The sequence below is a fragment of the Papio anubis genome, chromosome 8 (genome assembly GCF_008728515.1).
Source record: "Papio anubis isolate 15944 chromosome 8, Panubis1.0, whole genome shotgun sequence".
NCBI lineage: Eukaryota > Metazoa > Chordata > Mammalia > Primates > Cercopithecidae > Papio > Papio anubis.
Window position 1 is genome coordinate 76,205,086 of NC_044983.1, and position 24,638 is coordinate 76,229,723.

The 24,638-nt window shown below is 42.4% G+C and overlaps 1 long non-coding RNA gene across 1 annotated transcript; it reads left to right on the forward strand.

The window, feature by feature from the left end:
• The first annotated feature begins 1,563 nt into the window (after positions 1-1,563).
• Positions 1,564-24,493, forward strand: LOC116276370. The gene is made up of 4 exons (XR_004185862.1): positions 1,564-2,054; positions 4,621-4,653; positions 5,543-5,637; positions 24,331-24,493. It is a non-coding gene; the product is annotated as an uncharacterized LOC116276370 (long non-coding RNA).
• The last annotated feature ends 145 nt before the right edge of the window (positions 24,494-24,638 follow it).

Sequence of the window (24,638 nt, forward strand, 5' to 3'; positions counted from 1 at the left end):
CCTTCTGCCTTGGGCTCCCAAAGCACTAGGATTATAGGTATGAGCCACTATGCCCAGGCTCCATTCATGTTTAACAATAAATGAGCCTGTGAAGTTCAATTTTTAGCTTATATTGTCCCTCCAGAACAAAATGGCAGTTCATTAGGTTTACATGGGTATGTTTTGTGTTAATTTTAATGAATTAAAAAATAATTTGTTTCACAGACAGACATTACATAATACGTGATTGTTTTAAGACAGATAACATTTTACACAATCATTAGAGTATTATCACATCTTAAAACAAAAAGATTGTGAAATGTACCACCACCAAACCCTGAAATGCAGTTTTCTTCCTAAAGTTGAGTTACAGGAACGTCTAACAGGTTCTGCTTCATATGAACACCATTGTCATCCTTCTGACACACATGAGCTCAGAATCATGGTTCAGCAGCCTCCTGTCTGGGGACATGATAAATAAAGGAAGAAATCTGTGGGCACTTGGAATAACTTCCTACCAGCTGCAGAGATGGGGACTGGCCTAAACCCACTGCTGGTTCTGACATGAAGGAGTTAAGAGCGGTGGAAAGTCAGAGGATAGCTTTGTCATTAAAACAGGTCCATACAGCAGAGGAAGGTGACCAACTGTCTTGATTTGCCTGGGACCAAGGGGAATACCAGTATGTGGGATTTTTCACTGCTACACCTAGGATAGTCCCAGGCAAACCAGGACAAGCCAGTCACCGTCGCCGGGCTGTCCACAATGGAGAAAAAAAATCCAAAATAGTAGCTCCTACAGCAAGGCTGCTGTTTGATTTCTGGTAGGAAGCAGAGCTGGCTTCGTGGGCGTGGGACTGGTGTAGCAGAATCGAAGAGGACTTAGAAGAACTCATTCTTAGTTTGATGCTCTGCTGTCATTTGAAATTCTTCCTCATTTTTGAACAAAAGGCCACTAATTTTCATTTTGTACTGGGTCCTGCATGGTGTGCAGCTGGTCCACAGATTATGGAGAAGAGGCCTGAGGGTTCTTCCCGCCTTTATTCCTAGGTGACCTGATGCGAGAAGGTTCTCTCTCCCTCTCTCTCCTTCTCCCTCTTCCTTTCTCATTGTTCCCACCCCTCCCCTTCTTTCTCTTCCACCCCACTCCCTCTCCTCTTTCTGCTTTAAGCAAAACCTGTGCAAGGCATTATTTTATCCATTATATATTTTTAAAGTCCATGCCATCTTATCACAGGTGTTTGTGTTTAAAAAAAAATAAACTTGGTTCACATGCAGCACTTCCCCCCTGGATGTGTTTCTCCCAGCAAGAAAAAGTGAGCCGGAGAAGGACAGATAAAAATATTTGGAAAAGTTCAAGAAAGTGTGGCAGCAATACCGGTTGACTGCGGTCTCCAGGCTCACAGCAGGGAAAAGCCACCCTCTGGATCAAAGGGAACCCCCTCAGCAAAGATGAAAGGGGTGATAATTGTAAGTTAAGAGAAAGAGTTTTATAATAGAAGCGATAATAACAGCTGCATAGCAGGAAACTCAGGGAGCATTACACTGGGGCTGGGTGGGTGGGGCCCAGGCAGGTCGACTGAGGAATCTCTCCTAAAACTGTGCTATGGGAATCTGAATTCTCTCCAAGTTATTTCTGCTTCCCTTCTTGGATGTCAAAAATCACACTTTTCAAACAAAGGGTGTCATTGTGGTGTTTACTTACGCTTTTGCAATTTTAAATGTGGAATGTAAGGAGGACGGGGATGGTGGGCTGAGACAGGGTAAATAACACTGAATTTGGAGTGTGAGGCCCGGTGGCTGAGCTGGGTGTAAGGCTGTAAAGGCCACTTTGGGGCACTGGCTGAGCTCAGCTGTGTTTTCACCTTGACCTCACCTCCTACCGGGAGGAACGTCCCTGGGGAGCAGCAGGGCAGGCCTGGAAGGGGAGGCGAGCGTGGTCCCATCAGCGCCGCCCGCCTGGCACCTCCTCCGGTGTGCGGGGCTCACCTGAGCCATCGGAGCACATCTGAGCTACAGTAGGTCAGCGCGGGAGGAGGTCACAGGCAACAGGACGCCGAGCACCGCAGCTTAGAAAGGTAAGTGGAGCAGAGCCTGCTGTGCCAAACGCACGGACTTTGAGATTTTAAACGTATTTTTTTCTCCCTGTCTTTGCATGGGTAGGGTGTCAAAGCCATCTAGGGGATGAGGCATGGGAATGGGAGTTGGGATCGGCTGCAGGGATTCTGCCCCAGGCACTGGAAGGTTGCTCAGCTCCCATGGGTTCTCTTTCCTCCAACTGTGCATGTAGGCAGTAGGGTTAAGAATAGCTCTGTGAAGGTTTGGGTAAAGTAATCTGGCCTTCTAGGGTGGAGGCACGGGGTGAGGATGGTAGAAGTATACTGTAAATACACAGTATGACCTGGCTGGAAAATGATAATTTGTAAAGCATAGAAAACTTGGCTGTGTATATATGTTTGGCTCCCCATTTATATTAAACTAAATGATGAATGACTTTCAGGCAATGAGGCAGAAAAGCAAAAGCATTTCTGAGTGGCTGCTGATAAGTCCGGTGGAGGAATACCAAACCCAGGCCTCCTCCTGCTTTCTTGCTGAAATGCCCTTGCGTTGTAAAAGCTGTACTTTCAAGCTGTGGTTCAACAATATGAAAACTCAGAACTGGCCGGGCGCGGTGGCTCAAGCCTGTAATCCCAGCACTTTGGGAGGCTGAGACCGACGGATCACGAAGTCAGGAGATCGAGACCATCCTGGCTAACACGGTGAAACCCCGTCTCTACTAAAAAATACAAAAAACTAGCGGGGCAAGGTGGCAGGCGCCTGCAGTCCCAGCTACTCGGGAGGCTGAGGCAGGAGAATGGCATAAACCCGGGAGGCGGAGCTTTCAGTGAGCTGAGATCCGGCCACTGCACTCCAGCCTGGGTGACAGAGCGAGACTCCGTCTCAAAAAAAAAAGAAAAAAGAAAAGAAAACTCAGAACTGCGGATAGATGATTTAAAAATGATTATGCATATCCAGACAGCTCTAGATGTAACTTTTATTAAAGAGTATACATTTAAAAAAATTGTTGGGTCTTTTGAGGTTAACTCAGGTTTCCCTTGGAAAATAGTCTATATTTGTGTGTTAAAGTAAAGCTTTCCCAGCAAAGTAAATATTTAAGAAAATAATGACAAAGTCACCATTTTATGGAAGACAGAGGTAACTGAAATGATTGCTAAGTGGTGAATATCTAATTTCAAAAGATATGCCTATATTTATTTTGTTCTCTTTTAAAACACATCTTAAGACTTAATTTTCTAGCCTGGACATGGCAACTTAAATTTTTAAAAAATCTATTTTTAGCACAAGTTTTACTGAATTGTCCACCAGAGGGCAGTATTAGATAAAAGTTTCATAAAAATATACATTCACTGTAATTCATAGAAATCATATGTTTCATTTGTTTTTATTAACAATGATATTAATAGAAAGCACTTCCTTCCATCCACAGAAATAAAGTGAGCAAGCTCTGCATATTTGGTTTCCACTTGGGGTAAATCGTTCTGAAAGCAGCATATATTAAGTTGTAAAGGATATGTTTGTTTCATAGCTTTCAAGATGAAAGAAGCAGTCAAAGGAACTACAGACGATTTGGGTGGTACTTTACAGGCCCGGGATTGATCCTATTGGCTTGCTAAAAAGGAGTTTGGTTGTTTCAACTCAATCTCCAACACGCTATTTACCCTCCCTGGGAAACCGTCCAAATTTGGCCACATCCCATATGCTAGAAAAAGCTCAGAGCCAGAGCCAACTGTGGGTTTGCCTGAGGTGGCAGAACAGCATGCGGAGAGGTTGCAGGCTGGTTTCCAGGGGCCAGAAACATCATCACCACACCCGTGAGGCTGTCGTGAGTGGGAGGTGGTAGGGAGTTATGCCTGGCTCCTACAAGGTCGTCAATAAATGTTGGTTTCTCTCCTATTCACTCGCTGTGTAATTATGTATTACTTTGTGGTGTTGCTTTTGTTTGTAGTATTTACAATTTTAAAAAATTAAAGAAACACATACACACATACACATGGCAAGCAAACAGTATAAGGTGGTGTAGAATTAAAAATGTCTTTCTGAACCCACCGAACAGACCCTCTCTCCAGAGATGAACATCTGCAACAATTTTTTTTTTTTTTTTTTTTTGAGACCAGGTCTTGCTATGTTGCCCAGGTTGGAGTGCAGTGGCTGTTCACAGGTGTCATCTTGCTATTAATCAGCACGGGAATTTAAACCTGGTTCATTTCTGACCTGGGTGGGTTCATCCCTCCTTAGGCAACCTGGTGGTCCCCTGCTCCTGTGAGGTCACCATATTGTTGCTGAACTTAGTGAGGACCCTCTACTGGCATAGCGTACTAGAGCCCAGAACTCCTGGACTCAAGCAACCTCAGCCTCTTGAGTAGCTGGGACCACAGGCAAGTGCCATCATGTCAGCTGGCAGCAACAATTTTTGTGTATCATTCAGAAAATTTTCATCCAGACACCTGTATATCCCATAGACATTTTTATGCAAATAGGAGCAAACTATATAGACCTTAGCTTGCACCTTGCTTTTTTTGTTCAATGACGCATCTTGGAAATATTCCCAATTTTATTTCTTAACTTTTCCCATTTTATTTCCAGTGAGACATATTTCTCCATGGCAGGAACTTTGTTGTAAGTATTTTCTTTTCCTCTTTGCCTTACAGTGTCTGAGAGAATACTCTTGACATACGAGGTGTGTAAAAACGATTCTGGGGTTGATTAGTTGGAATGTCAGTCTGTTCCTGGCAAAATGGGGGAAGGAAGAAGGAAAGGTTATAATCACATAGAATAACTTTTATTGTTCATTTCCAAAAACATGAGAATTGGAAAGAGTACATTGGGTCTTGTGTAGTATTTTTCTTAGCCTCCAACTGCTTGAATTTGACAGCAAATCCTTGTATTATTTGGCATGTTGGTTGCCCCAGCTCCCCTCATTTGTCATTCAGTGGCGAGCTGTGCCTTTGGATCACCAGGTCTTCATAATCTCATGTTAATGACTGATGCTCTGTGATAACAGGGCATGAAGGGAGCTTTGGAAGTCAACGATGACATTCGTATAGATCTGTTGGCACACACTATACAGCCTTGAAAATTGTCCTTCATTTAAAAGGCCGTGTATTAGGATAGTTGAAATCACATACAACAGTCCTACTACTTTTTACACTACACCCTTTGTTGAGCTTTTATAGCCTTGATTTGAGAAAACGTTTTTTGTTACTCAAATATCTATGCATTTTATCATTTAGAAATAATCATACCTAGAGGACTGCATTGTGGTGCAACCTTTCAAACATTTGAAAAGTCCCTCGCATAGTTTCAATAGTGAGTTACTACCATTTCCTACTGAATAAAGATTAAGTTTCTTAGGTCGGGACATGATCACAGCAAATCTTGAATGTTTATTTGCGTCCAAGAATCCACGTGTCAGCAAAGTAGACTCTCTGTTCCCCAAATGTGTCTTCACTGTCTGGGCCTTTTTTCCCCCTTGTTTGCCTGTCTGAAGTTCCACCTATGTCTTAAGGTCCAGCTTCAATGCTCCCATTTGGATTCAAGCTCGCAGATTGTGCGCTACGCTGTGTGCAGAGATGCGCCCATAGCTCTGGGGAAACAATATGGGTAAGGCACGTTTTCCTTTCTACCAGCAGCTCTGTGGGTAATGGCGGCCACAGTCAGGTGGGCAGTGCTGCAGCGGAGGCCTCATATGGGCTGCAGGAGAAGAGGGAGGGATTGGTTAGTACTGGAGATTAATTTGTGGTTTCCCAGAGGTGACACTCGAGTTGGTTTTTTAAGAGTCTGAAGACTTATTTGGACAGATGCCAGGAGTGGAAGGATATTCCAGATCTGAACAAAGGCTGTATTTTCTAATGATGCTGGCAAATAGCCTGTGTCTAAAGGGTTCGGTGTGTGTGGAAGCGGCTAGAGCTAACCAGGTTTAGGTTCTGAAGAGCCCTGATTTTCTCAGAGCTCAGGAGTTTGGAATGGAAGAGGTCATGCATGGAGTCTGTGCAAGGGAGGATTGGATGGATAATGACTGTCTTCATCAAAACAGGGAACGTAAGAGGTCAGGCAGGGAGAGAGGAGAGAATTACATGGGTCTCATACACAATGAGTTTATGGTGCATCAGGAACCTCTCCTTGGTGATTTCTAGTAAGATTTGGGAAGCTCAGAGGGGTCAGGAATGGGGCCCTGGGAGTACAAGTTAACAAAAGCATTTTCTCCTCTATGAACAAAATGATCTTGGGTTAACTTTCTAGCCCTGTTATCCTGGAAACCTGCTAGAAGTGCTAGCTGTGTGACCAGGTAACACCGCTGATGCTAAGAAGGGCTTATGATTGGTAAGCTGCATATGGACAGGGAGGAGCAGGAGTGAATCTGACTGTGCAGGGAGGAGGCATAGCTTCGGGCTTCATGGGTGCCCTGACTTGCAATGGGGCACTCTGCTTGCTGGGACCCGAGAGCCGTGGCTCAGTAGAAATAGTTCCTGATGTGTAGGGGTCAGGGAGGCTTCTGCACCCACCTGTATGGTCTCAGGCCCTCATATCTGACCTGTGACTCAGGCCCTTAAAACTAACCCATGGACTTCTGGGAGTGCTCCTCCTGCTGTGCTGTTTCCTGCTCCGTTCCTCAAGTGAAGCCAGCATTGGGTGAGGCTTCTTGGAGTCTGTAAGTTCTCTTAGCTTAGCCTCAGACTATCAAGAGTGGACATAGCAGGAAATAAGTCAGATTTATTTATATGTGACAGGCAAGATTTCTACTGTTCTGACATATTAAAGAGAATATTCTGACTTTGTGTGATCGACTTGTTCCTCCATTGATCTCCTCCAGTGAGCCAGGCATGCGTCCTTAGCACCCAGCACATCAGTGCCGGCCACATGGCAGGCAATGCTCAGGCAGTAATTGTTGCTTAAAAGAGATCAATAAATATTTGTTGATTACTTTCCACATTTCAAGTACCATGCTGGTTTCCAGGATACAAATTCATGTCAATATACAATATACTCTTTCTCTCAAAGAATTCACATTCTATTAGACAGAAAACAGAATTTTGTCACAGTGTGTGCAAAGGGGAATGATGAATGAATGACTTACATGGTTGATATTAGTGTTTTACAGTAGCAAAAATGAACCCTCAATCAGGACCCATTCTGTATAGTATGTTTTTGTTACTTCTTTTCAAATTTATATTTACATTAGCAGATTGTCCTATCTCTCTCCCTACCAATGAGTCACTAATTGTAGTCATGGTCATCATTTTCACCATCATTGTTGTCATACGCATTGCCGTCATCACTTGGAGAGCACATATTGCTTGCCAGCGACTGTGCTAAGTGACCTAGTGGGATTATCTAGTTGAATCTTCTAACAGCCCTATGAGGTAATTACTAAAATTATCCCCATTTTACAGATAAGAAAACTAAGTTGGGTAGAAGCAGGATTCAAAACTGGAAGGCTGACTCCAGAGCCCACTCTCTACCATCCTGCTTCTTGCTGCCCTCACCTCAGGTATTGAGGTGGGCTGTGAAATGAAGCCTAGGCATTTATGTGCTGGAGCCCTGAAAGCTACGTCTTGTGTATACATGGAAATAAAGTAAATGGTTCTTCAAATGTTTCATAGGTACAGTAGATTTAGGACAGTTGTAGTAACAATGTCTAGTTCTCATTTACAAATATCCTAAGTGAGAAATCAAAAATGTTCCCCTCCATGTAGGACTTTAAAACTTTTTTAAATTTTTGTGGGTATATAGTAGGTGTATATGTTTATGGGTTACAAGAGATAATTAGATACAGACATGCAATGGGTAATCAGGGTAAATGGGGTATCCTTTCCCCCAAGTATTTATCCTTTGTGTAACAAACAATCCAATTATATTCTTTTAGTTAGTTTAAGATGTACAATTAAATTATTTTTGACTATAGTCACCCAATTGTGCCAGCAAATACTAAATCTTACTGTCTATTTTTTTTTTGTACCCGTTAGCCATCTGCCTTTCCCCCACAGCCTCTGGTAACCATCCTTCTATTCTCTATCTCCATGAGTTCAATTCTTTTCATTTTTAGCTCCCACAAATAGGAGAGAACATGCAAAGTTTGTCTTTCTGTGCCTGGTTTATTTCACTTAACATAATGACCTCCAGTTCCATCCATGTTCTTGCAACTGACAAGGTCTCTCTCTTTTTTTTTTTTTTTTTTTTTAATGACTGAATAGCACTCCATTGTTTATATATACCACATTTTCTTTATTCATTCATCTGTTGATGGACACTTAGATTGCTTTCAAATCTTGGCAATAAACATGGGAGTGCAGGTATCTCTTCAATATACTGATTCCTTTCTTTTGGGTATATACCCAGCAGTGGGATTGCTGGATCATGTGTTGGCTCTATTTTTAGTTTTTTGAGGAACCTCCAAACTGTTCTCCATAGTGGTTGCACGAATTTGCATTCCCACCAACAGCGTACCAGGATTCCCTTTTCTCCACAGCCTCGCCAGCATTTGTTACTGCCTGTCTTTTGGATAAAAGCCATTTTAACTGGGGTGAGATGACATTTCATCGTAGTTTTTGATTTGCATTTCTCTGATAATCAATGATGTTGAGCACCTTTTTAGATACCCGTTTACCATTTGTAGGTCTTCTTTTGAGAAATGTCTATTCAGATCTTTTGCCCATTTTTATGTCAGATTATTAGATTTTTTCCTTATATATTCTCATTAGTAATTCCTCATCAGATGAGTAGTTTGCAAATATTTTCTCCCATTTTGTGGTTTGTCTCTTTACTTTGTTGATTGTTTCCTTTGCTGGGCAGAAGGTTTTTAACTTGATGTGATCCCATTTGTCCATTTTTGCTTTGGTTGCCTGTTCTTGTGGGGTATCAATTTTGTTTGTTCACGCATAAAGGAATAAAATGTTGGCCCTAAAGTTAGAAATTAATATATAATATATTTTAGGTAAAGCTCAGGCTATAAGACTTTTTGATTGTACTTTACTATACATGGCAAGTTTAGTTTTATTGTATCCTGGTGGAAATCTAGGATAATTTTTTTTGACTTTTTAAAAAATTTTTTATTATACTTTAAGTTCTAGGGTACATGTGCACAACGTGCAGGTTTGTTACACATGTATACATGTGCCATGTTGGTGTGCTGCACCCATTAACTCATCATTTACATTAGGTATATCTCCTAATGCTGTCCCTCCCCCCTCCCCCTACCCCACGACAGGCCCCAGTGTGTGATGTTCGCCTTCCTGTGTCCAAGTGATCTCATTGTTCAATTCCCACCTATGAGTGAGAACATCCGGTGTTTGGTTTTCTGTCCTTGTGATAGTTTGCTGAGAATGATGGTTTCCAGCTTCATCCATGTCCCTGCAAAGGACATGAACACATCGTTTTTTATGGCTGCATAGTATTCCATGGTGTATATATGCCACATTTTCTTAATCCAGTCTATCATTGATGGACATTTGGGTTGGTTCCAAGTCTTTGCTATTGTGAATAGTGCTGCAATAAACATGCGTGTGCATATGTCTTTATAGCAGCATGACTTATAATCCTTTGGGTATATACCCAGTCATGGGATGGCTGGGTCAAATGGTATTTCTAGTTCTAGATCCTTGAGAAATCACCAGACTGTCTTCCACAATGGTTGAACTAGTTTACAGTCCCACCAACACTGTAAAAGTGTTCCTATTTCTCCACATCCTCTCCAGCACCTGTTGTTTCCTGACTTTTGAATGATTGCCATTCTAACTGGTGTGAGATGGTATCTCATTGTGGTTTTGATTTGCATTTCTCTGATGGCCAATGATGAGCATTTTTTCACGTGTCTGTTGGCTGCATAAATGTCTTCTTTTGAGAAGTGTCTGTTCATATCCTTTGCCCACTTTTTGATGGACTTGTTTGTTTTTTTCTTGTAAATTTGGTTGAGTTATTTGTAGACTGTGGATATTAGCCCTTTTTCAGATGAGTAGATTGCAAAAATGTTCTCCCATTCTGTAGGTTGCCTGTTCACTCTGATGGTAGTTTCTTTTGCTGTGCAGAAGCTCTTTAGTTTAATGAGATCCCATTTGTCAATTTTGGCTTTTGTTGCCATTGTTTTTGGTGTTTCAGACATGAAGTCCTTGCCCATGCCTGTGTCCTGAATGGTATTGTCTAGGTTTTCTTCCACGATTTTTATGATTTTAGGTCTAACATTTAAGTCTTTAATCTATCTTGAATTAATTTTTGTATAAGGTGTAAGGAAGGGATCCAGTTTCAGCTTTCTATATATGGCTAGCCAGTTTTCCTAGCACCATTTATTAAATAGGGAATCCTTTCCCCATTTCTTGTTTTTGTCAGGTTTGTCAAAGATCAGATGGTTGTAGATGTGTGGTATTATTTCTGAGGGCTCTGTTCTGTTCCATTGGTCTGTATCTCTGTTTTGGTACCAGTACCATGCTGTTTTGGTTACTGTAGCCTTGCAGTATAGTTTGAAGTCAGGTAGTGTGATGCCTCCAGCTTTGTTCTTTTGGCTTAAGATTGTCTTGGCAATGTGGGCTCTTTTTTTGGTTCCATATGAACTTTAGTTTTTTTTCAATTCTGTGAAGAAAGTCATTGGTAGCTTGATGGGGATGGCACTGAATCTATAAATTACCTTGGGCAGTATGGCCATTTTCACAATATTGATTCTTCCTATCCATGAGCATGGAACATTCTTCCATTTGTTTGTGTCCTCTTTTATTTTGTTGAGCAGTGGTTTTTAGTTCTCCTTGAAGAGGTCCTTCACATCCTTTGTAAGTTGGATTCCTAGGTATTTTATTCTCTTTGAAGCAATTGTGAATGGGAGTTCACTCATGATTTGGCTCTCTGTTTGTCTGTTACTGGCGTATAGGAATGTTTGTGATTTTTGCACATTGATTTTGTATCCTGAGACTTTGCTGAAGTTGCTTATCAGCTTAAGGAGATTTTGGGCTGAGACTATGGGGTTTTCTAAATACGCCATCATGTCATTTGCAAACAGGGACAATTTGACTTCCTCTTTTCCTAATTGAATACCCCTTATGTCTTTCTCCTGCCTCATTGCCCTGGCCATAACTTCCAACACTATGTTGAATAGGAGTGGTGAGAGAGGGCATCCCTATCTTGTGCCCATTTTTCAAAAGGAATGCTTACAGTTTTTGCCCATTCAGTATGATATTGGCTGTGGGTTTATCATAAATAGCTCTTATTATTTTGAGATATGTCCCATCAATACCTAATTTATTGAGAGTTTTTAGCATGAAGGGCTTTTGAATTTTGTCAAAGCCTTTTCTGCATGTATTGAGATAATCGTGTGGTTTTTGTCTTTGGTTCTGTTTATATGCTGGATTACATTTATTTATTTGTGTATGTTGAACCAGCCTTGCATCCCAGGAATGAAGCCCACTTGATCATGGTGGATAAGCTTTTTGATGTGCTCCTGGATTAGGTTTGCCAGTATTTTATTGAGGATTTTTGCATCAATGTTCATCAGGGTTATTGGTCTAAAATTCTCTTTTTTTGTTGTGTCTCTGTCAGGCTTTGGTATTGGGATGATGTTGACCTCATAAAATGAGTTAGGGAGGATTCCCTCTTTTTCTATTGATTGGAATAGTTTCAGAAGGAATGGTACCAGCTCCTCCTTGTACCTCTGGTAGAATTCGGCTGTGAATCCGTCTGGTCCTGGACTTTTTTTGTTTGTTAGGCTATTAATTATTGCCTCAATATCAGAGCCTGTTATTGGTCTATTCAGGGATTCAACTTCTTCCTGGTTTAGTCTTGGGAGGGTGTATGTGTCCAGGAATTTATCCATTTCTTCTAAATTTTCTAGTTTATTTGCATAGAGGTGTTTATAGTATTCTCTGATGGTAGTTTGTATTTCTGTGGAATTGGTGGTGATATCCCTTTGTGATTTTTTATTTCATCTATTTGATTCTTCTCTCTTTTCTTCTTTATTAATCTTGCTAGCAGTCTATCAGTTTGTTTTATCTTTTATTGGTCTATCTTTTGAAAAAACCACTCCTGGACTCATTGATTTTTTGAAGGGTTTTTTTGTATCTCTGTCTCCTTCAGTTCCGCTCTGATCTTAGTTATTTCTTGCCTTCTGCCAGCTTCTGAATGTGTTTACTCTTGCTTCTCTAGTTCTTTTAATTGTGATGTTAGAGTGTCAATTTTAGATCTTTCCTGCTTTCTCTTGTGGGCATTTAGTGCTATAAATTTCCCTCTACACACTGCTTTAAATGTGTCCCAGAGATTCTAGTATGTTGTGTCTTTGTTCTCATTAGTTTCAAAAAACATCTTTATTTCTGCCTTCATTTCCTTATGTACCCAGTAGTCATTCAGGAGCAGGTTATTCAGTTTCCATGTAGTTGAGCGGTTTAGAGTGAGTTTCTTAATCCTGAGTTCTAGTGTGATTTCACTGTGATCTGAGAGACAGTTTGTTATAATTTCTGTTCTTTTACATTTGCTGAGGAGTGCTTTACTTCCAACTATGTGGTCAATTTTGCAATAAGTGCGATGTGGTGCTGAGAAGAATGTGTGTTCTGTTGATTTGGAGTGGAGAGTTCTGTAGATGTGTATTAGGTCTGCTTGGTGCAGAGCTGAGTTCCATTCCTGGATGTCTTTTTTAACTTTCTGTCTCATTGATCTGTCTAATGTTGACAGTGGGGTGTTAAAGTCTCCCATTATTACTGTGTGGGAGTCTAAGTCTCTAAGTCTCTTTGTAGGTCTCTAAGGACTTGCTTTATGAATCTGGGTGCTCCTGCATTGAGTGCATATATATTTAGAATAGTTAGCTCTTCTTGTTGAATTGATCCCTTAACCATTATGTAATGGCCTTCTTTGTCTCTTTTGATCTTTGTTGGTTTAAAGTCTGTTTTATCAGAGACTAGGATTGCAACCCCTGCCTTTTTTTGTTTTCCATTTGCTTGGTAGATCTTCCTCCATCTCTTTATTTTGAGCCTATGTGTGTCTCTGCACATGAGATGAGTCTCCTGAATACAGCAAACTGATGGGTCTCGACTCTTTATCCAATTTGTCAGTCTGTGTCTTTTAATCGGAGCATTTAGCCTATTTACATTTAAGGTTAATATTGTTATGTGTGAATTTGATCCTGTCATTATGATGTTAGATTGTTATTTTGCTCGTTAGTTGCTGCAGTTTCTTTCTAGCATTGATGGTCTTTAGAATTTGGCATGTTTTTGCAGTGGCTGGTCCCGGTTGTTGCTTTCCATGTTTAGTGCTTCCTTCAGGAGCTCTTGTAGGGCAGATCTGGTGGTAAAATCTCTCAGCATTTGCTTGTCTGTAAAGGATTTTATTTCTCCTTCACTTATGAAGCTTAGTTTGGCTGGATATGAAATTCTGGGTTGAAAATTGTTTTCTTTAAGAATGTTGAATATTGGCCCCCACTCTCTTCTGGCTTGGAGAGTTTCTTCTGAGAGATCCACTGTTAGTCTGATGGGCTTCCCTTTGTGGGTAACCTGACCTTTCTCTCTGGCTGCCCTTAACATGTTTTCCTTTATTTCAACTTTGGTGAATATGACAATTATGTGTCTTGGAGTTGCTCTTCTTGAGGAGTATCTTTGTGGCGTTCTCTGTATTTCCTGTATTTGAATGTTGACCTGCCTTGCTAGGTTGGGGAAGTTCTCCTGGATAATATCCTGCAGAGTGTTTTCCAACTTGGTTCCATTCTCCCTGTCACTTTCAGGTACACCAATCATGTAGATTTGATCTTTTCACATAGTCCCATATTTCTTGGAGGCTTTGTTTGTTTCTTTTTACTCTTTTTTCTCTAAACTTCTCTTCTCACTTCAGTTCACTCATTTGATCTTCAATCACTGATACCCTTTCTTCCAGTTGATCAAATCGGCTACTGAAGCTTGTGCATGTGTGACGTAGTTCTTGTGCCATGGTTTTCAGCTCTATCAGGTCATTTAAGGACTTGTCTACACTGGTTATTCTAGTTAGCCATTTGTCTAATCTTTTTTCAAGGTTTTTAGCTTTTTTTGTGATGGAATCAAACTTCTTCCTTTAGCTTGGAAAAGTTTGATCGTCTGAAGCCTTCTTCTCTCAACTTGTCAAAGTCATTCTCCGTCCAGCTTTGTTCCATTGCTGGCGAGGAGCTGCGTTCCTTTGGAGGGGGTGAGGCGCTCTGATTTTTAGAACTTTCAGCTTTTCTACTGTTTTTTCCCCCATGTTTGTGGTTTTATCTACCTTTGGTCTTTGATGATGGTGACGTACAGATGGGGTTTTCGTGTGGATGTCCTTTCTGTTTGTTAGTTTTCCTTCTAACAGTCAGGATCCTCAGCTACAGGTCTGTTAGAGTTTGCTGGAGGTCCACTCCAACCCTGTTTGCCTGGGTATCAGCAGCGGAGGCTGCAGAACAGTGAATATTGCTGAACAGGTGCCTCCCAGTTAGGCTACTCAGGGGTCAGGGACCCACTTGAGGAGGCCGTCTGTCCGTTCTCAGATCTCAAACTCCATGCTGGGAGAACCACTACTCTCTTCAAAGCTGTCAGACAGGATCATTTAAGTCTGCAGAGGTTTCTGCTGCCTTTTGTTTGGCTATGCCCTGCTCCCAGAAGTGGAGTCTACAGAGGCAGGCAGGCCTCCTTGAGCTGTGGTGGGTTCCACCCAGTTCGAGCTTCTGGGTCACTTTGTTTACCTACTCAAGCCTCAGCAGTGGTGGGCGCCCCTCCCCCAGCCTTGCTGCTGCCTTGCAGTTTGATCTGACTGCTGTGCTTGCAAGGAACAAGGCTCCGTGGGTGTGGGACCTTCTGAGCCAGGTGTGGGGTCTAATCTCCTGGTGTGCTGTCTGCTAAGACCGTTGGAAAAGCACAGTGTTAGGGTGGGAGTGACCCGATTTTCCAGGTGCCATCTGTCCCCGCTTCCCTTGGCTAAGAAAGGGAATTCCCTGGCCCCTTGCACTTCCCTGGTGAGGCGATGCCTCACCTGCTTCAGCTCACGCTGGGTGGGCTGCACCCACTGTCCTGCCCCCACTGTCTGACAAGCCCCAGTGAGATGAACCCAGTACCTCAGTTGGAAATGCAGAAATTACCCGTCTTCCTCGTCGCTCACGCTGGGAGCTGCAGACTGGAGCTGTTCCTATTTGGCCATCTTGGAACCGCCCCCTAGGATAATTTTACTTTCAACTCTATGCCTTAAAGAAGTTTACAGGTGTTCTTGTAGGTTTAAGTGCATTAGAGTGTGCTGCCTATTAATACTGAATTCTTTCAAGCACAGGAGAGTGGAAAGACACTTAATCTGCACAATTTCCTTGACAGTGCTTGAAAGTTCCAGAAACACTTTATTTCTCTTCCATTTTTTTTTTTTTTTTGATATGGAGTCTTGCTTCGTCACCCAGGCTGGAGTGCAGTGGCACTATCTCGGCTCACAGCCATCTCTGCCTTCTGGGTTCTAGCAATTCTTGTGCCTCAGCCTTCTGAGTAGCTGGGATGCTGGGATTATAGGTGTGTGCCACCACGCCTGGCTAATTTTTGTATTTTTAGTAGAGACAGGGTTTCCCTGTGTTGGCCAGGCTGGTCTCGAACTCCTGACCTCAAGCAATTCTCCTGCCTCGGCCTCCCAAAGTGCTGGGATTACAGGTGTGAGCCACCGCGCCCAGCCCCTTTTCTCATTTTTGTAACTGGCTCTCCACATATCCCTCCACCCCCTTCCTTTGATTTACTTGAGGAAAGACAGCTTGCTTTCACTTCTACTCCCCTCCCCTCCATCCCACTTCCTGTACGAGGCTGCTGTGGAGCAGTGCAGTGGCAGGGAAGGCCGACCCAAGGAATCTCTTTACACTCCTGTCTCTAAATCCCCACAGCACCACAAATACAAGGCCATGTGCTTAAGAAGGGTGTCAATATAATATATTGTCCAAGGGGGACACTTTTTTTTTTCTTTTTTTTTTTGAACAGACAGAGTTCCACTATATTGCTCAGGTTGGTCTTGAACTCCTGGGCTCAAGTAATCCTCCTGAGTAGCTGGGACTACAGGCTGAACTGATTGAATTACACCAGGACACCAGGCACAAGTGGCAGTCCCAGCAAGCTCAGATGAACTGTCACCTTAGTAAAAGAGGCATTTACTGAAGGACTGTGGATGGCAGAAGAAACACAGAGTGGGCAACAATTTAAAATTGACCTCCTTTTTTGTTTTTTTCTTGAGACAGAGTCTCGCTGTGTAACCCAGGCTGAAGTGCAGTGGCGTGATCTCGGCTCACTGCAAGCTCCGCCCCCCAGGCTCAAACGATTCTCCTGCCTCAGCCTCCCTAGTAGCTGGGATTACAGGCACACACCAGTATGCCTGGCTCATTTTTGTATTTTTAGTAGAGACAGGGTTTCACCATGTTGACCAGTCTGGTCTCGAACTCCTGACCTCAGGAGATCCACCTGCCTTGGCCTCCAAAAGGGCTGGGATTCCAGGTATGAGCCACTACGCCTGGCCTGGCCTTCTTGAAAGCCCCTTAGTGTCCCTGCCTTAGGAGGTCCTCAGGAGACATCTGGTTTCCCAGGCCTCTCCCTGCTGCTTGTGGCTCATGTTAAGGGAGGTGGGGAGAGAGTGATGTGAAAAGTCCTTTGTCTGCACTGTCCAGGACAAAATAACCACGTGTGGCCATTTTCATTTAAATTAAACTAATTTAAAAATTCATTTTCTCTGTTACATCAGCCGCAGTTGAAGCACTTGGTGGCTGCCCTATTAGACGGTACAGAATGCAGAACATTTCCATCATCACAGAAAGTTCCATGGGACAGCACTGTCTTCTCACCTCTCCCTGCTTCCTTCCTTAGTTCTGGGTTCTTTATCCTCCCTGACACACACACACACACACACACACACACACGTACTGCCTGACTGTCCAAATTCCATTTGTGTATTGCACAGAAAAATGGGCTATTCAGGCTGCATCTAAAGGGCTTTTCTTTCCACTAAAGAAGAATTGTCAACGTTCTCTGAGGTGTTTTCCTAAAAACCAAAGACCTGTCTGCCTTGGGAAGAATTATCACTGTCTCCCAGAAGGCAGAAGTGTCTACAGTCCGTTCTTGTTTCTCTAAAATTATGACATTGGTTTTCAAATGTGGCACATGGAAGCCATTTTATTACTTTATCATCATACGGTGGATAAAGAAGTACAAGAAGTTCTAAGTCAAATCCTTTGTTTATTTGGCTATAAAAAGCAAAGAGAAGAAAATGAAAAAAGAATTACAGCTCAGCCTTAGGCACAACATCAGCTTTTAAATGGAACATATTTGACTTGTACTGAGGAATAGTCTGTCTGCACTGTGTTGAATAATTTGCCAGATGGCCGTCCAAACAAATGAACTGAAGCAAAACAGGCCAGATTTATGGTTTCTTTGCAGTCAAAAATAACTTTTCTATTATTAAAAGTAAATAATTTCATATTGAGGTGCTGTGGCTTACATAAGAACAATTTGTATTGAGAGGTACGCTAGAAAATAGAGTTATACTGCAGAAGTCAGTAAACATTTGCCTCAAGAAGAGATTATTCATTTTGTCTAAGCAATGCGCCAAGGGTGTATATTTATAATCAGTTTTTCCAATTGATCATCAGATTGTAAAAATTCTAGTACCTAAGCTTCTACTGAGACATTTATTGCTGGATTTTTCTCAGAAAATCCTCTTCCTTCCATTGCTATCACCTCAAAACAAACAAAAACGTAAAAAGGGAGATGCATTCTTTGAGTAACCCATTTTATAATTTTTTATTTTTTTGCAGGAAGATCAGACTCCATGTGACTGAAGTGGCCTTGTAGTTTTTAGTTTTTATTCTGTTTATTCATTTAACAAACTTCCTTTTTTTTCTTTTTTCCTTTTTTTTTTTTTTGAGATGGAGTCTTGCTTTGTTGCCCAGGCTGGAGTGCAGTGGCGTGATCTTGACTCATTGCAACATCTGCCTCCTGGGTTCAAGTGATTCTCCTGCCTCGACCTCCCGAATAGCTGGGATTACAGGCATGTGGCACCATGCCTGGCTACTTTTTGTATTTTTAGTAGAGATGGGATTTCATCATGTTGGCCAGGCTGGTATCGAAACTCCTGGCCTCAAGTGATGTGTCCATATCGGCCTCCCAAAGTGTTGGGATTACAGGTGTGAGCCACCATGCCTGGCACCTTTCTTTCTGGGACAGGGTCTCACTATTGCCCAGGCTGGAGTGCAGTGGTGTGATCTCAGCTCACTGCAACCTCCACCTCCCTAGTTCAAGGGATCCTCCCACCTCAACCTCCTGAGTAGCTGGGACTACAGGTGTGTGCCACCATGCCCAGTCAATTTTTGTATTTTTTGTAGAGACAGGAGTTTCACTATGTTGCCCAACTGGTCTTGAATTCCTGAGTTCAAGCAATCTGCCTGCTTCAGCCTACCAAAGTGCTGGAATTACAGGTGTAAGCCACCACACCCAGCCTCATTTAACAAACTTCCAGATACATTTTGATGTGTATGTCCTTCTTGGCAAGTGACAAGTGGGGGTGGGTGCCATTAGGGCTGAATTGCGCAGGGACCCACGCAAGCAGCATTGGCAGGATTTAGGGTGCATGAAGAGTGCATTGAAAGAATGCACTAGTAACTGGGGGAAACTCGTTAGGTGCCATTAAGAAAGTACAGGCAATAGAGGACAGTGGCTTCCACTCAGGTGGGAGCAGTGGAAACAGAGAATTGAGGCAATTTAAAAGATATATAGGAGATAAAATCCACTGGACTTCGTAATGGATTTGCTGCAAGAAGTGAAGGAGAGAGTGGTGTCAAAGATGACAGTGGGGTGAGAGGAGCCCATGATACTGCAAGGTAGTCTAGTTGGAGGAAAAGAATTCCAGAGAGGCAGAGAGAAGAGCACCAGAACAAACCTCTGGTGTGGTCTCACCAAAGGGATATATGACTGGAAAGTGGGAGCAACGCCTAATATGTTGAGTGGGATTTCCAAATAGAGTGAGCTGCGCCCTGCTTTTCAGAGCATGCTCCAGGGAGAGGCCATCATGGTGCCAGAGGGGCTGGGCAAGGGAGGTAGTGTGGCATGGCAAGGTCTAGATAGGTCAAGAAAGCCCTTGAGTTTCCTAGGGCACCAGAGAGAGGCGGGAGGGTTGAGGCAGGGCCGGGACACTGGAAGGGTCCTTAGAGAGTAATGTGGGATATGTCAGTAGATGTGGCATGGGCTGTGCCCCTAGAGACCACAGCATGACCATGGCACTAAGAGTGGGTGATGGATGGTAGGAACAGAAGTCCAAGGACCTCATGGAATGGGTTTCTCCCCAGTGGACCACAGTATATATGACTTTTGGGGATCAGAGACCATCAGTCTCACTACTTCCTGCCGAATGATGCATAAATGGCCATAGGGAAAGGGGAAGGGGAAATTGGGTTGACTGAGTTAAATCAGGAACAAAAGAGCCTTGAGGAGATCCTAACTTGGTAACAGTTCAGTAACTAATGGTCATGCAAAGCTGGAGAATGGCTGGGTTAATCATAAATGAAGTTGACATTAGTCAGCATTTGGAAAAAAGAATACATTCTGAAGGCCAGGCAAGGTGGCTCACGACTGTAATCCCAGCACTTTGGGAGGCCGAGGCGGGTGGGTCACCTGAGGTCAGGAGTTTGAGACCAACCTGGTCAACATGGTAAAACTCTGTCTCTACTAAAGATACAAAACCGGGCGTGGTGGCACGCACCTGTAGTAGCTGGTAGTCCCAGTTACTCAGGAGGCTGAGGCAGTACAATTGCTTGAACCTGCGAGGTGGAGGTTGCAGTGAGCCGAGATGGCATTATTGCACTCCAGCCTGGGCTATAGAGTGAGACTGTGTCAAAAAAAAAAAAAAAAAAAAAAAATTTTGAGCTTTACCTTATACCAAAATATTCTAGATAGTTAAGAAAAAATTAGTATAAATAAAAGGCAAAGAAAATATAAGGGAAATATTATTTGACACCTGAAATGTGAGAGGCCTGTCTAAGCTGTGGGTGGGCTGTGAAATTTTAAAGCAAACCACTGACAGATTTAATGATACAAAGATTTTAAAATGTGCAAGCAAAAATGTGTCATACCTCAATTTAAAATGCACATACATTGCAAAAACAATTATAGCAAATAAGACAGAAGTTTAAATCCTAACAATAGAAAGAACTCCTACTAATACATAAGGAAGGGTTAAGATCCCAAAAGATAAATAGGCAAAGGATGTGAACTGACAAATTGTAAATATAAATTGTAAATGTCTGACAGAGAAAACTGTTTAACATAATTAGCTTTTATTTAAGAACTACAAATTGACTGGTCATGATGGCTCACACCTGTAATCCCAGCACTTTGGGAGGCCGAAGCAGGAGGATTGCTTGAGACCAAGATTTTGAGACCAGCCTGGGTAACACAGTAAGACCCCCATCCCTACAGAAACATAAAAACCATAGCTGGTTGCAGTGGCACGCACCTGTAGTCCGGCTGCAGAAGGCTGAGGCAAGAAGATCATTTGAGTTTAAGTTTGCAGGGAGCTATAACTGTGCCACTGCACTCCAGCCTAGGCAACAGAGCTATATTCTGTCGAAAGAAAAGAAAGAGAAAGGAGAGAAGGAGAAAAAGAGAAAGAGAAAGCGGGAGGGAGGCAGGGAAGGAGGAAGGAAGAAAGAAGGAAGGAAGGAAGGAAGGAAGAAGGAAGGAAGGAAGGAAGGAGGGAAGGAAGGGAAAAAGGAAGGAAGGAAAAATTAAAACAAGGATGACATGCTTTTTAATATATATCAACTTAGGACAGATTTTAAAAAATGATAATACTCCTTGCAGGTGAGCCTACAGAAAGACACTCATTCACTTTGCCGCTGGGAGAGTAAATTGAGTCAAATCATTTGGATAGTAATTTGGCAACTGTAGTAAAAGTTTAAAAAAGTATAAAATTGGAAACAATATACATTTTCCAAATAGGAGAATATTTAAGGAAATCAGTGTATATCTACATGTGGTACTATTACACAGCTATTGAAATGAAGGCATTTGAAAATATTTAATGATATGGGGAGTTGCATATGCTATAATGTTAAGTGACTAAAGGCAACATGCTGAATTATATATACAGTGTGATCACAACTATGCGAATAAATATGCATGGAAATAGCTTGACAAAAATGTATCAATCTACCAGTGCTTATTTGTGAGGGTGGTAGTTATCTGATATTCTTTCTACTTTTCTGTACTTCTATAGTACAGAGTTCTAACTTGAAACATTAGAAAATAATCTTTGTTAGAAATAAAAATGTACTTTTAGCTTACTGCAGCTAACTGACGGCTTCTGCTGTAATGGTTCAAGATGCTTTTTTGGACTAATGTATTTGTCTCAAGTGACTTAAAGTATGAGACTGCTGATTACTCAGAGAAATACTTTGGGGGAGCCAAAAAAATACTTTCATGGCTCTCAATATGTGCCAGGCAACATACTAAACACGTTACACATATTAACTCATTTATAACTCCCGATACTCATATGAGACAGGTCACATTATTATCCATATTTTATGCTGCAGGAAATTGAGGCACACAGAGGTTATGTAATTTCTCCACGGTCACACAGTTAGTAAATGGTGAAGCTGGGATTTGAATTCAGGCAGTATGGCTCCAGTTTTCCTACCCTCTGTGCTCGGTGAGGCTATATTTAAGATAATAAGCAACTCTTTTTTAACTTTATTTTTGAGATAGGGTCTCACGCTGTAACCCAGGCTGGAGTGTGGTGGTAGAATCTCGGCTCACTGCTGCCTCTGCCACCCAGGCTGAAGCAATTCTTGTGCCTCAGCCTCCTGAGTAGCTGTGACCACAGGCGCTCACCACCACACCTGGCTAATTTTTTGTATTTTTGGTAGAGATGGGGTTTTGCCATGTTTCCCAGGCTGGTCTCCAACTCCTGACCTCAGGTGATCTGCCCATCTTGGCTTCTCAAAGTGCTAGGATTACAGGGGTGGGCCATCACACTTGGCCCCTTTTATAACTTTAAAAATAATTTTTTCATAGGTGGTTTTCAATGGCCTAGATAATAGATAACCTTATCTTTCAGAAAACAAGTAAACAATGGAACTTTATGAAAACAAACTGACATCAAACAATACTAAAATGTCAAATGATATTCATGGTCATGAATCTCCTCTGTGAACCAAGGGAGTTAAATTACATGATCTTTCAGATCTCTCCTGGGTGTAATAACCCATGACTGTATTTATTAGCAAGAAAAATGGGTTTTGTATCCTGTACTAGAAATGGTAAAATTATTTCTTCCACCAATCATTTCCTTCCTAACCTCACACCGTTTTTGTTTTTTGTTTTTTTTTTTGTTTTTTTTTTTTTGAGGCAATGTCTTGCTCTGTTGTCCATTCTGAAGTGCAGTGGCACAAACAGCTCACTGCAGTCTCAATCTTCCTGGCTCAAGCGATCCTCCCATCTCAGCCTCCTGAGTAGCTGGGACTATAGACACGTGCTCTCATGCCCGGCTAATATTTTTATCTTTTGTAGAGATGGGGTCTCCCCATGTTGCCCAGGCTGGTCTCAAACTCTTGGGCTCAAGTGATCTGCCCACCTCCACCCACACTTTATTATTAGGTTGGTGCAAACATAATTATTAGAGAAACTTCCATGTGGGCCCGAACAGTACACTCTCACCCCAGCCCAGTTGGTTGGAGCAGGGGAAGATGGCTCTCCCTTGTTAGGCCAATCAAATTCTCTCGAGTTTGGAATTGGTGCTCCAAAATTCTAGTCCCCTCTTGACTGCATGCGTTGGGAGGTCATGTAGGCCTCTGCTGGCCATTTTCCACCACGTGCTGGAAGAGCAGAAAAGGCAGCTATGTAGGGTGAGGAGGGAAGAGACCCTAGAGAAGAGAGGAGTCTTGATCCTGCTGCCCCTGGAGACTGGATGACAGGATGGGACTGGAAGGGCAGTGTGGCTGCCTATTTCCCAAATCCTTTCTCACTCCTGATTCCAGGCCTCTATGTGGCCTGACAACATCATCTGACCAGGGGTCCCACAGAAGACACCATGTGTCCTTTCAGTAAATCCCCACTTGTGTTTGCTTGGTCGAGTTTGAGTGGGATTATTACTTGCAGCCACGCACATAAAATGCATGGGTGCAGCTGGTTTCCAGCACCTCTGGCTGTAGCCACAAGGTGAGCAGTGAGCAATTTTCCTTTAGCTGAGCTAGCTGAGCCATTCTGCAACATCTGACATGAATTGTTTTTCTGGGATGATCTGGGCATTACAGTGAAATCAGCTAAAGTAAGGAATGTATCAAAAACTAGGAATTGCTGTGCAGATGATATTAAAAGAGATTGTGAGTGACCTGCTAGCCAGCTGGCTGACTGAAGGCTTTGGCCTGGGGTCTGAGGCTAGTTTGCAGGTTTAATTTGGAGGTGAGGACACTTGATTGTTTTCAGGTTACCCAGGCTTACTGTGCTTTGGAGAATTGATTCACAACCAACAAACTTGTGAGAAACTCATGGATCAGCCCACAGGCCAGCGTCCTAATGCGCAGGGAGATGCCTGTGTTGTTCAGAGCATTAGGTCTCAACCGTGCGCAGGGGGCGCCCCTGGTAACACAGGGAACTTCCCTGTGCCAGGCACTTGGCCAGTCCCTGTGCAACACTCTCCAGCCTTGTGCTGTGCTCTGTCCCTCTTGCTCTTGATACCATAGATGCCTTGGCTGGAGCTGGCTGGAGCTTGTCAGGCATACTTGCATATAATGAAATAAAAAGATATAAATGGAATCAAGTCCCAGAAGAAACAGTTAAAGAAGTCAAACGTGGCTGCTTCTGGGAGCATAATGAAGGGGTGAAAAGGGACAGCAGCAGGGACCTGCTTTCACTGTAAGCTTTTTACTACCCTGATTTTTTTGTAACTGTGTGCATATATTACACAGATACAAACAAATAAATGATGACTATAATACCCAGATCCTTCTCCTAAAATAGTGTCTATTATGCCTTAATGCCAGCCTGGATTCTCTCTCCTGTGTTACTGACACAGATCCTAATAGTCTCATTCCATTTACTCTGCTTGCTTGTAAGAGCACAGGCCTATGTTGTAATTTATTTCCTTTAGAAGCATTCATTTTTGTTCGCTTATTTATTGAATTGCTATGTGCAAGGCATTTCTACATGAAACAGTAACCATGTGATTGCACACTTTGTCCTGTATTGGCTAATTATTATGTAATCGATATAGTCATTTGGAGTTGGCCATTTTGAGAATGTACATATTCTAAAGAAACTTTAAAAATGTGGCTTTCCAAATAAATGTCTATGCCAGTCTTTAAAATGTTTGCTTATTTCCTCTGCTTTGTTCCAGCACTGGCAGGTTGAAGGCAGAAAGCACATCTGAAGCCTGAAGAAATGCTGTCTGAACAATTTGTTCATCCATTCATTAAAAAAGTATTGATCATCTATTATATGCCTGGTAGAGTATGACACAAAGTGGGTAGAACACACAGGACACGGTCTTCACCCTTAGGAAATGTAAGTTCTTGCAGGGTATTTTTTGAGGGGAAGGTAGCTTGCATTTTTACACTAAAAAAATTCATTACCTCCTCAGCTGTTTGCTGCAGCATCCCTTTGTATAGGATTTAGTAAAAACTTGTTTTGCAAATTTATGCTATC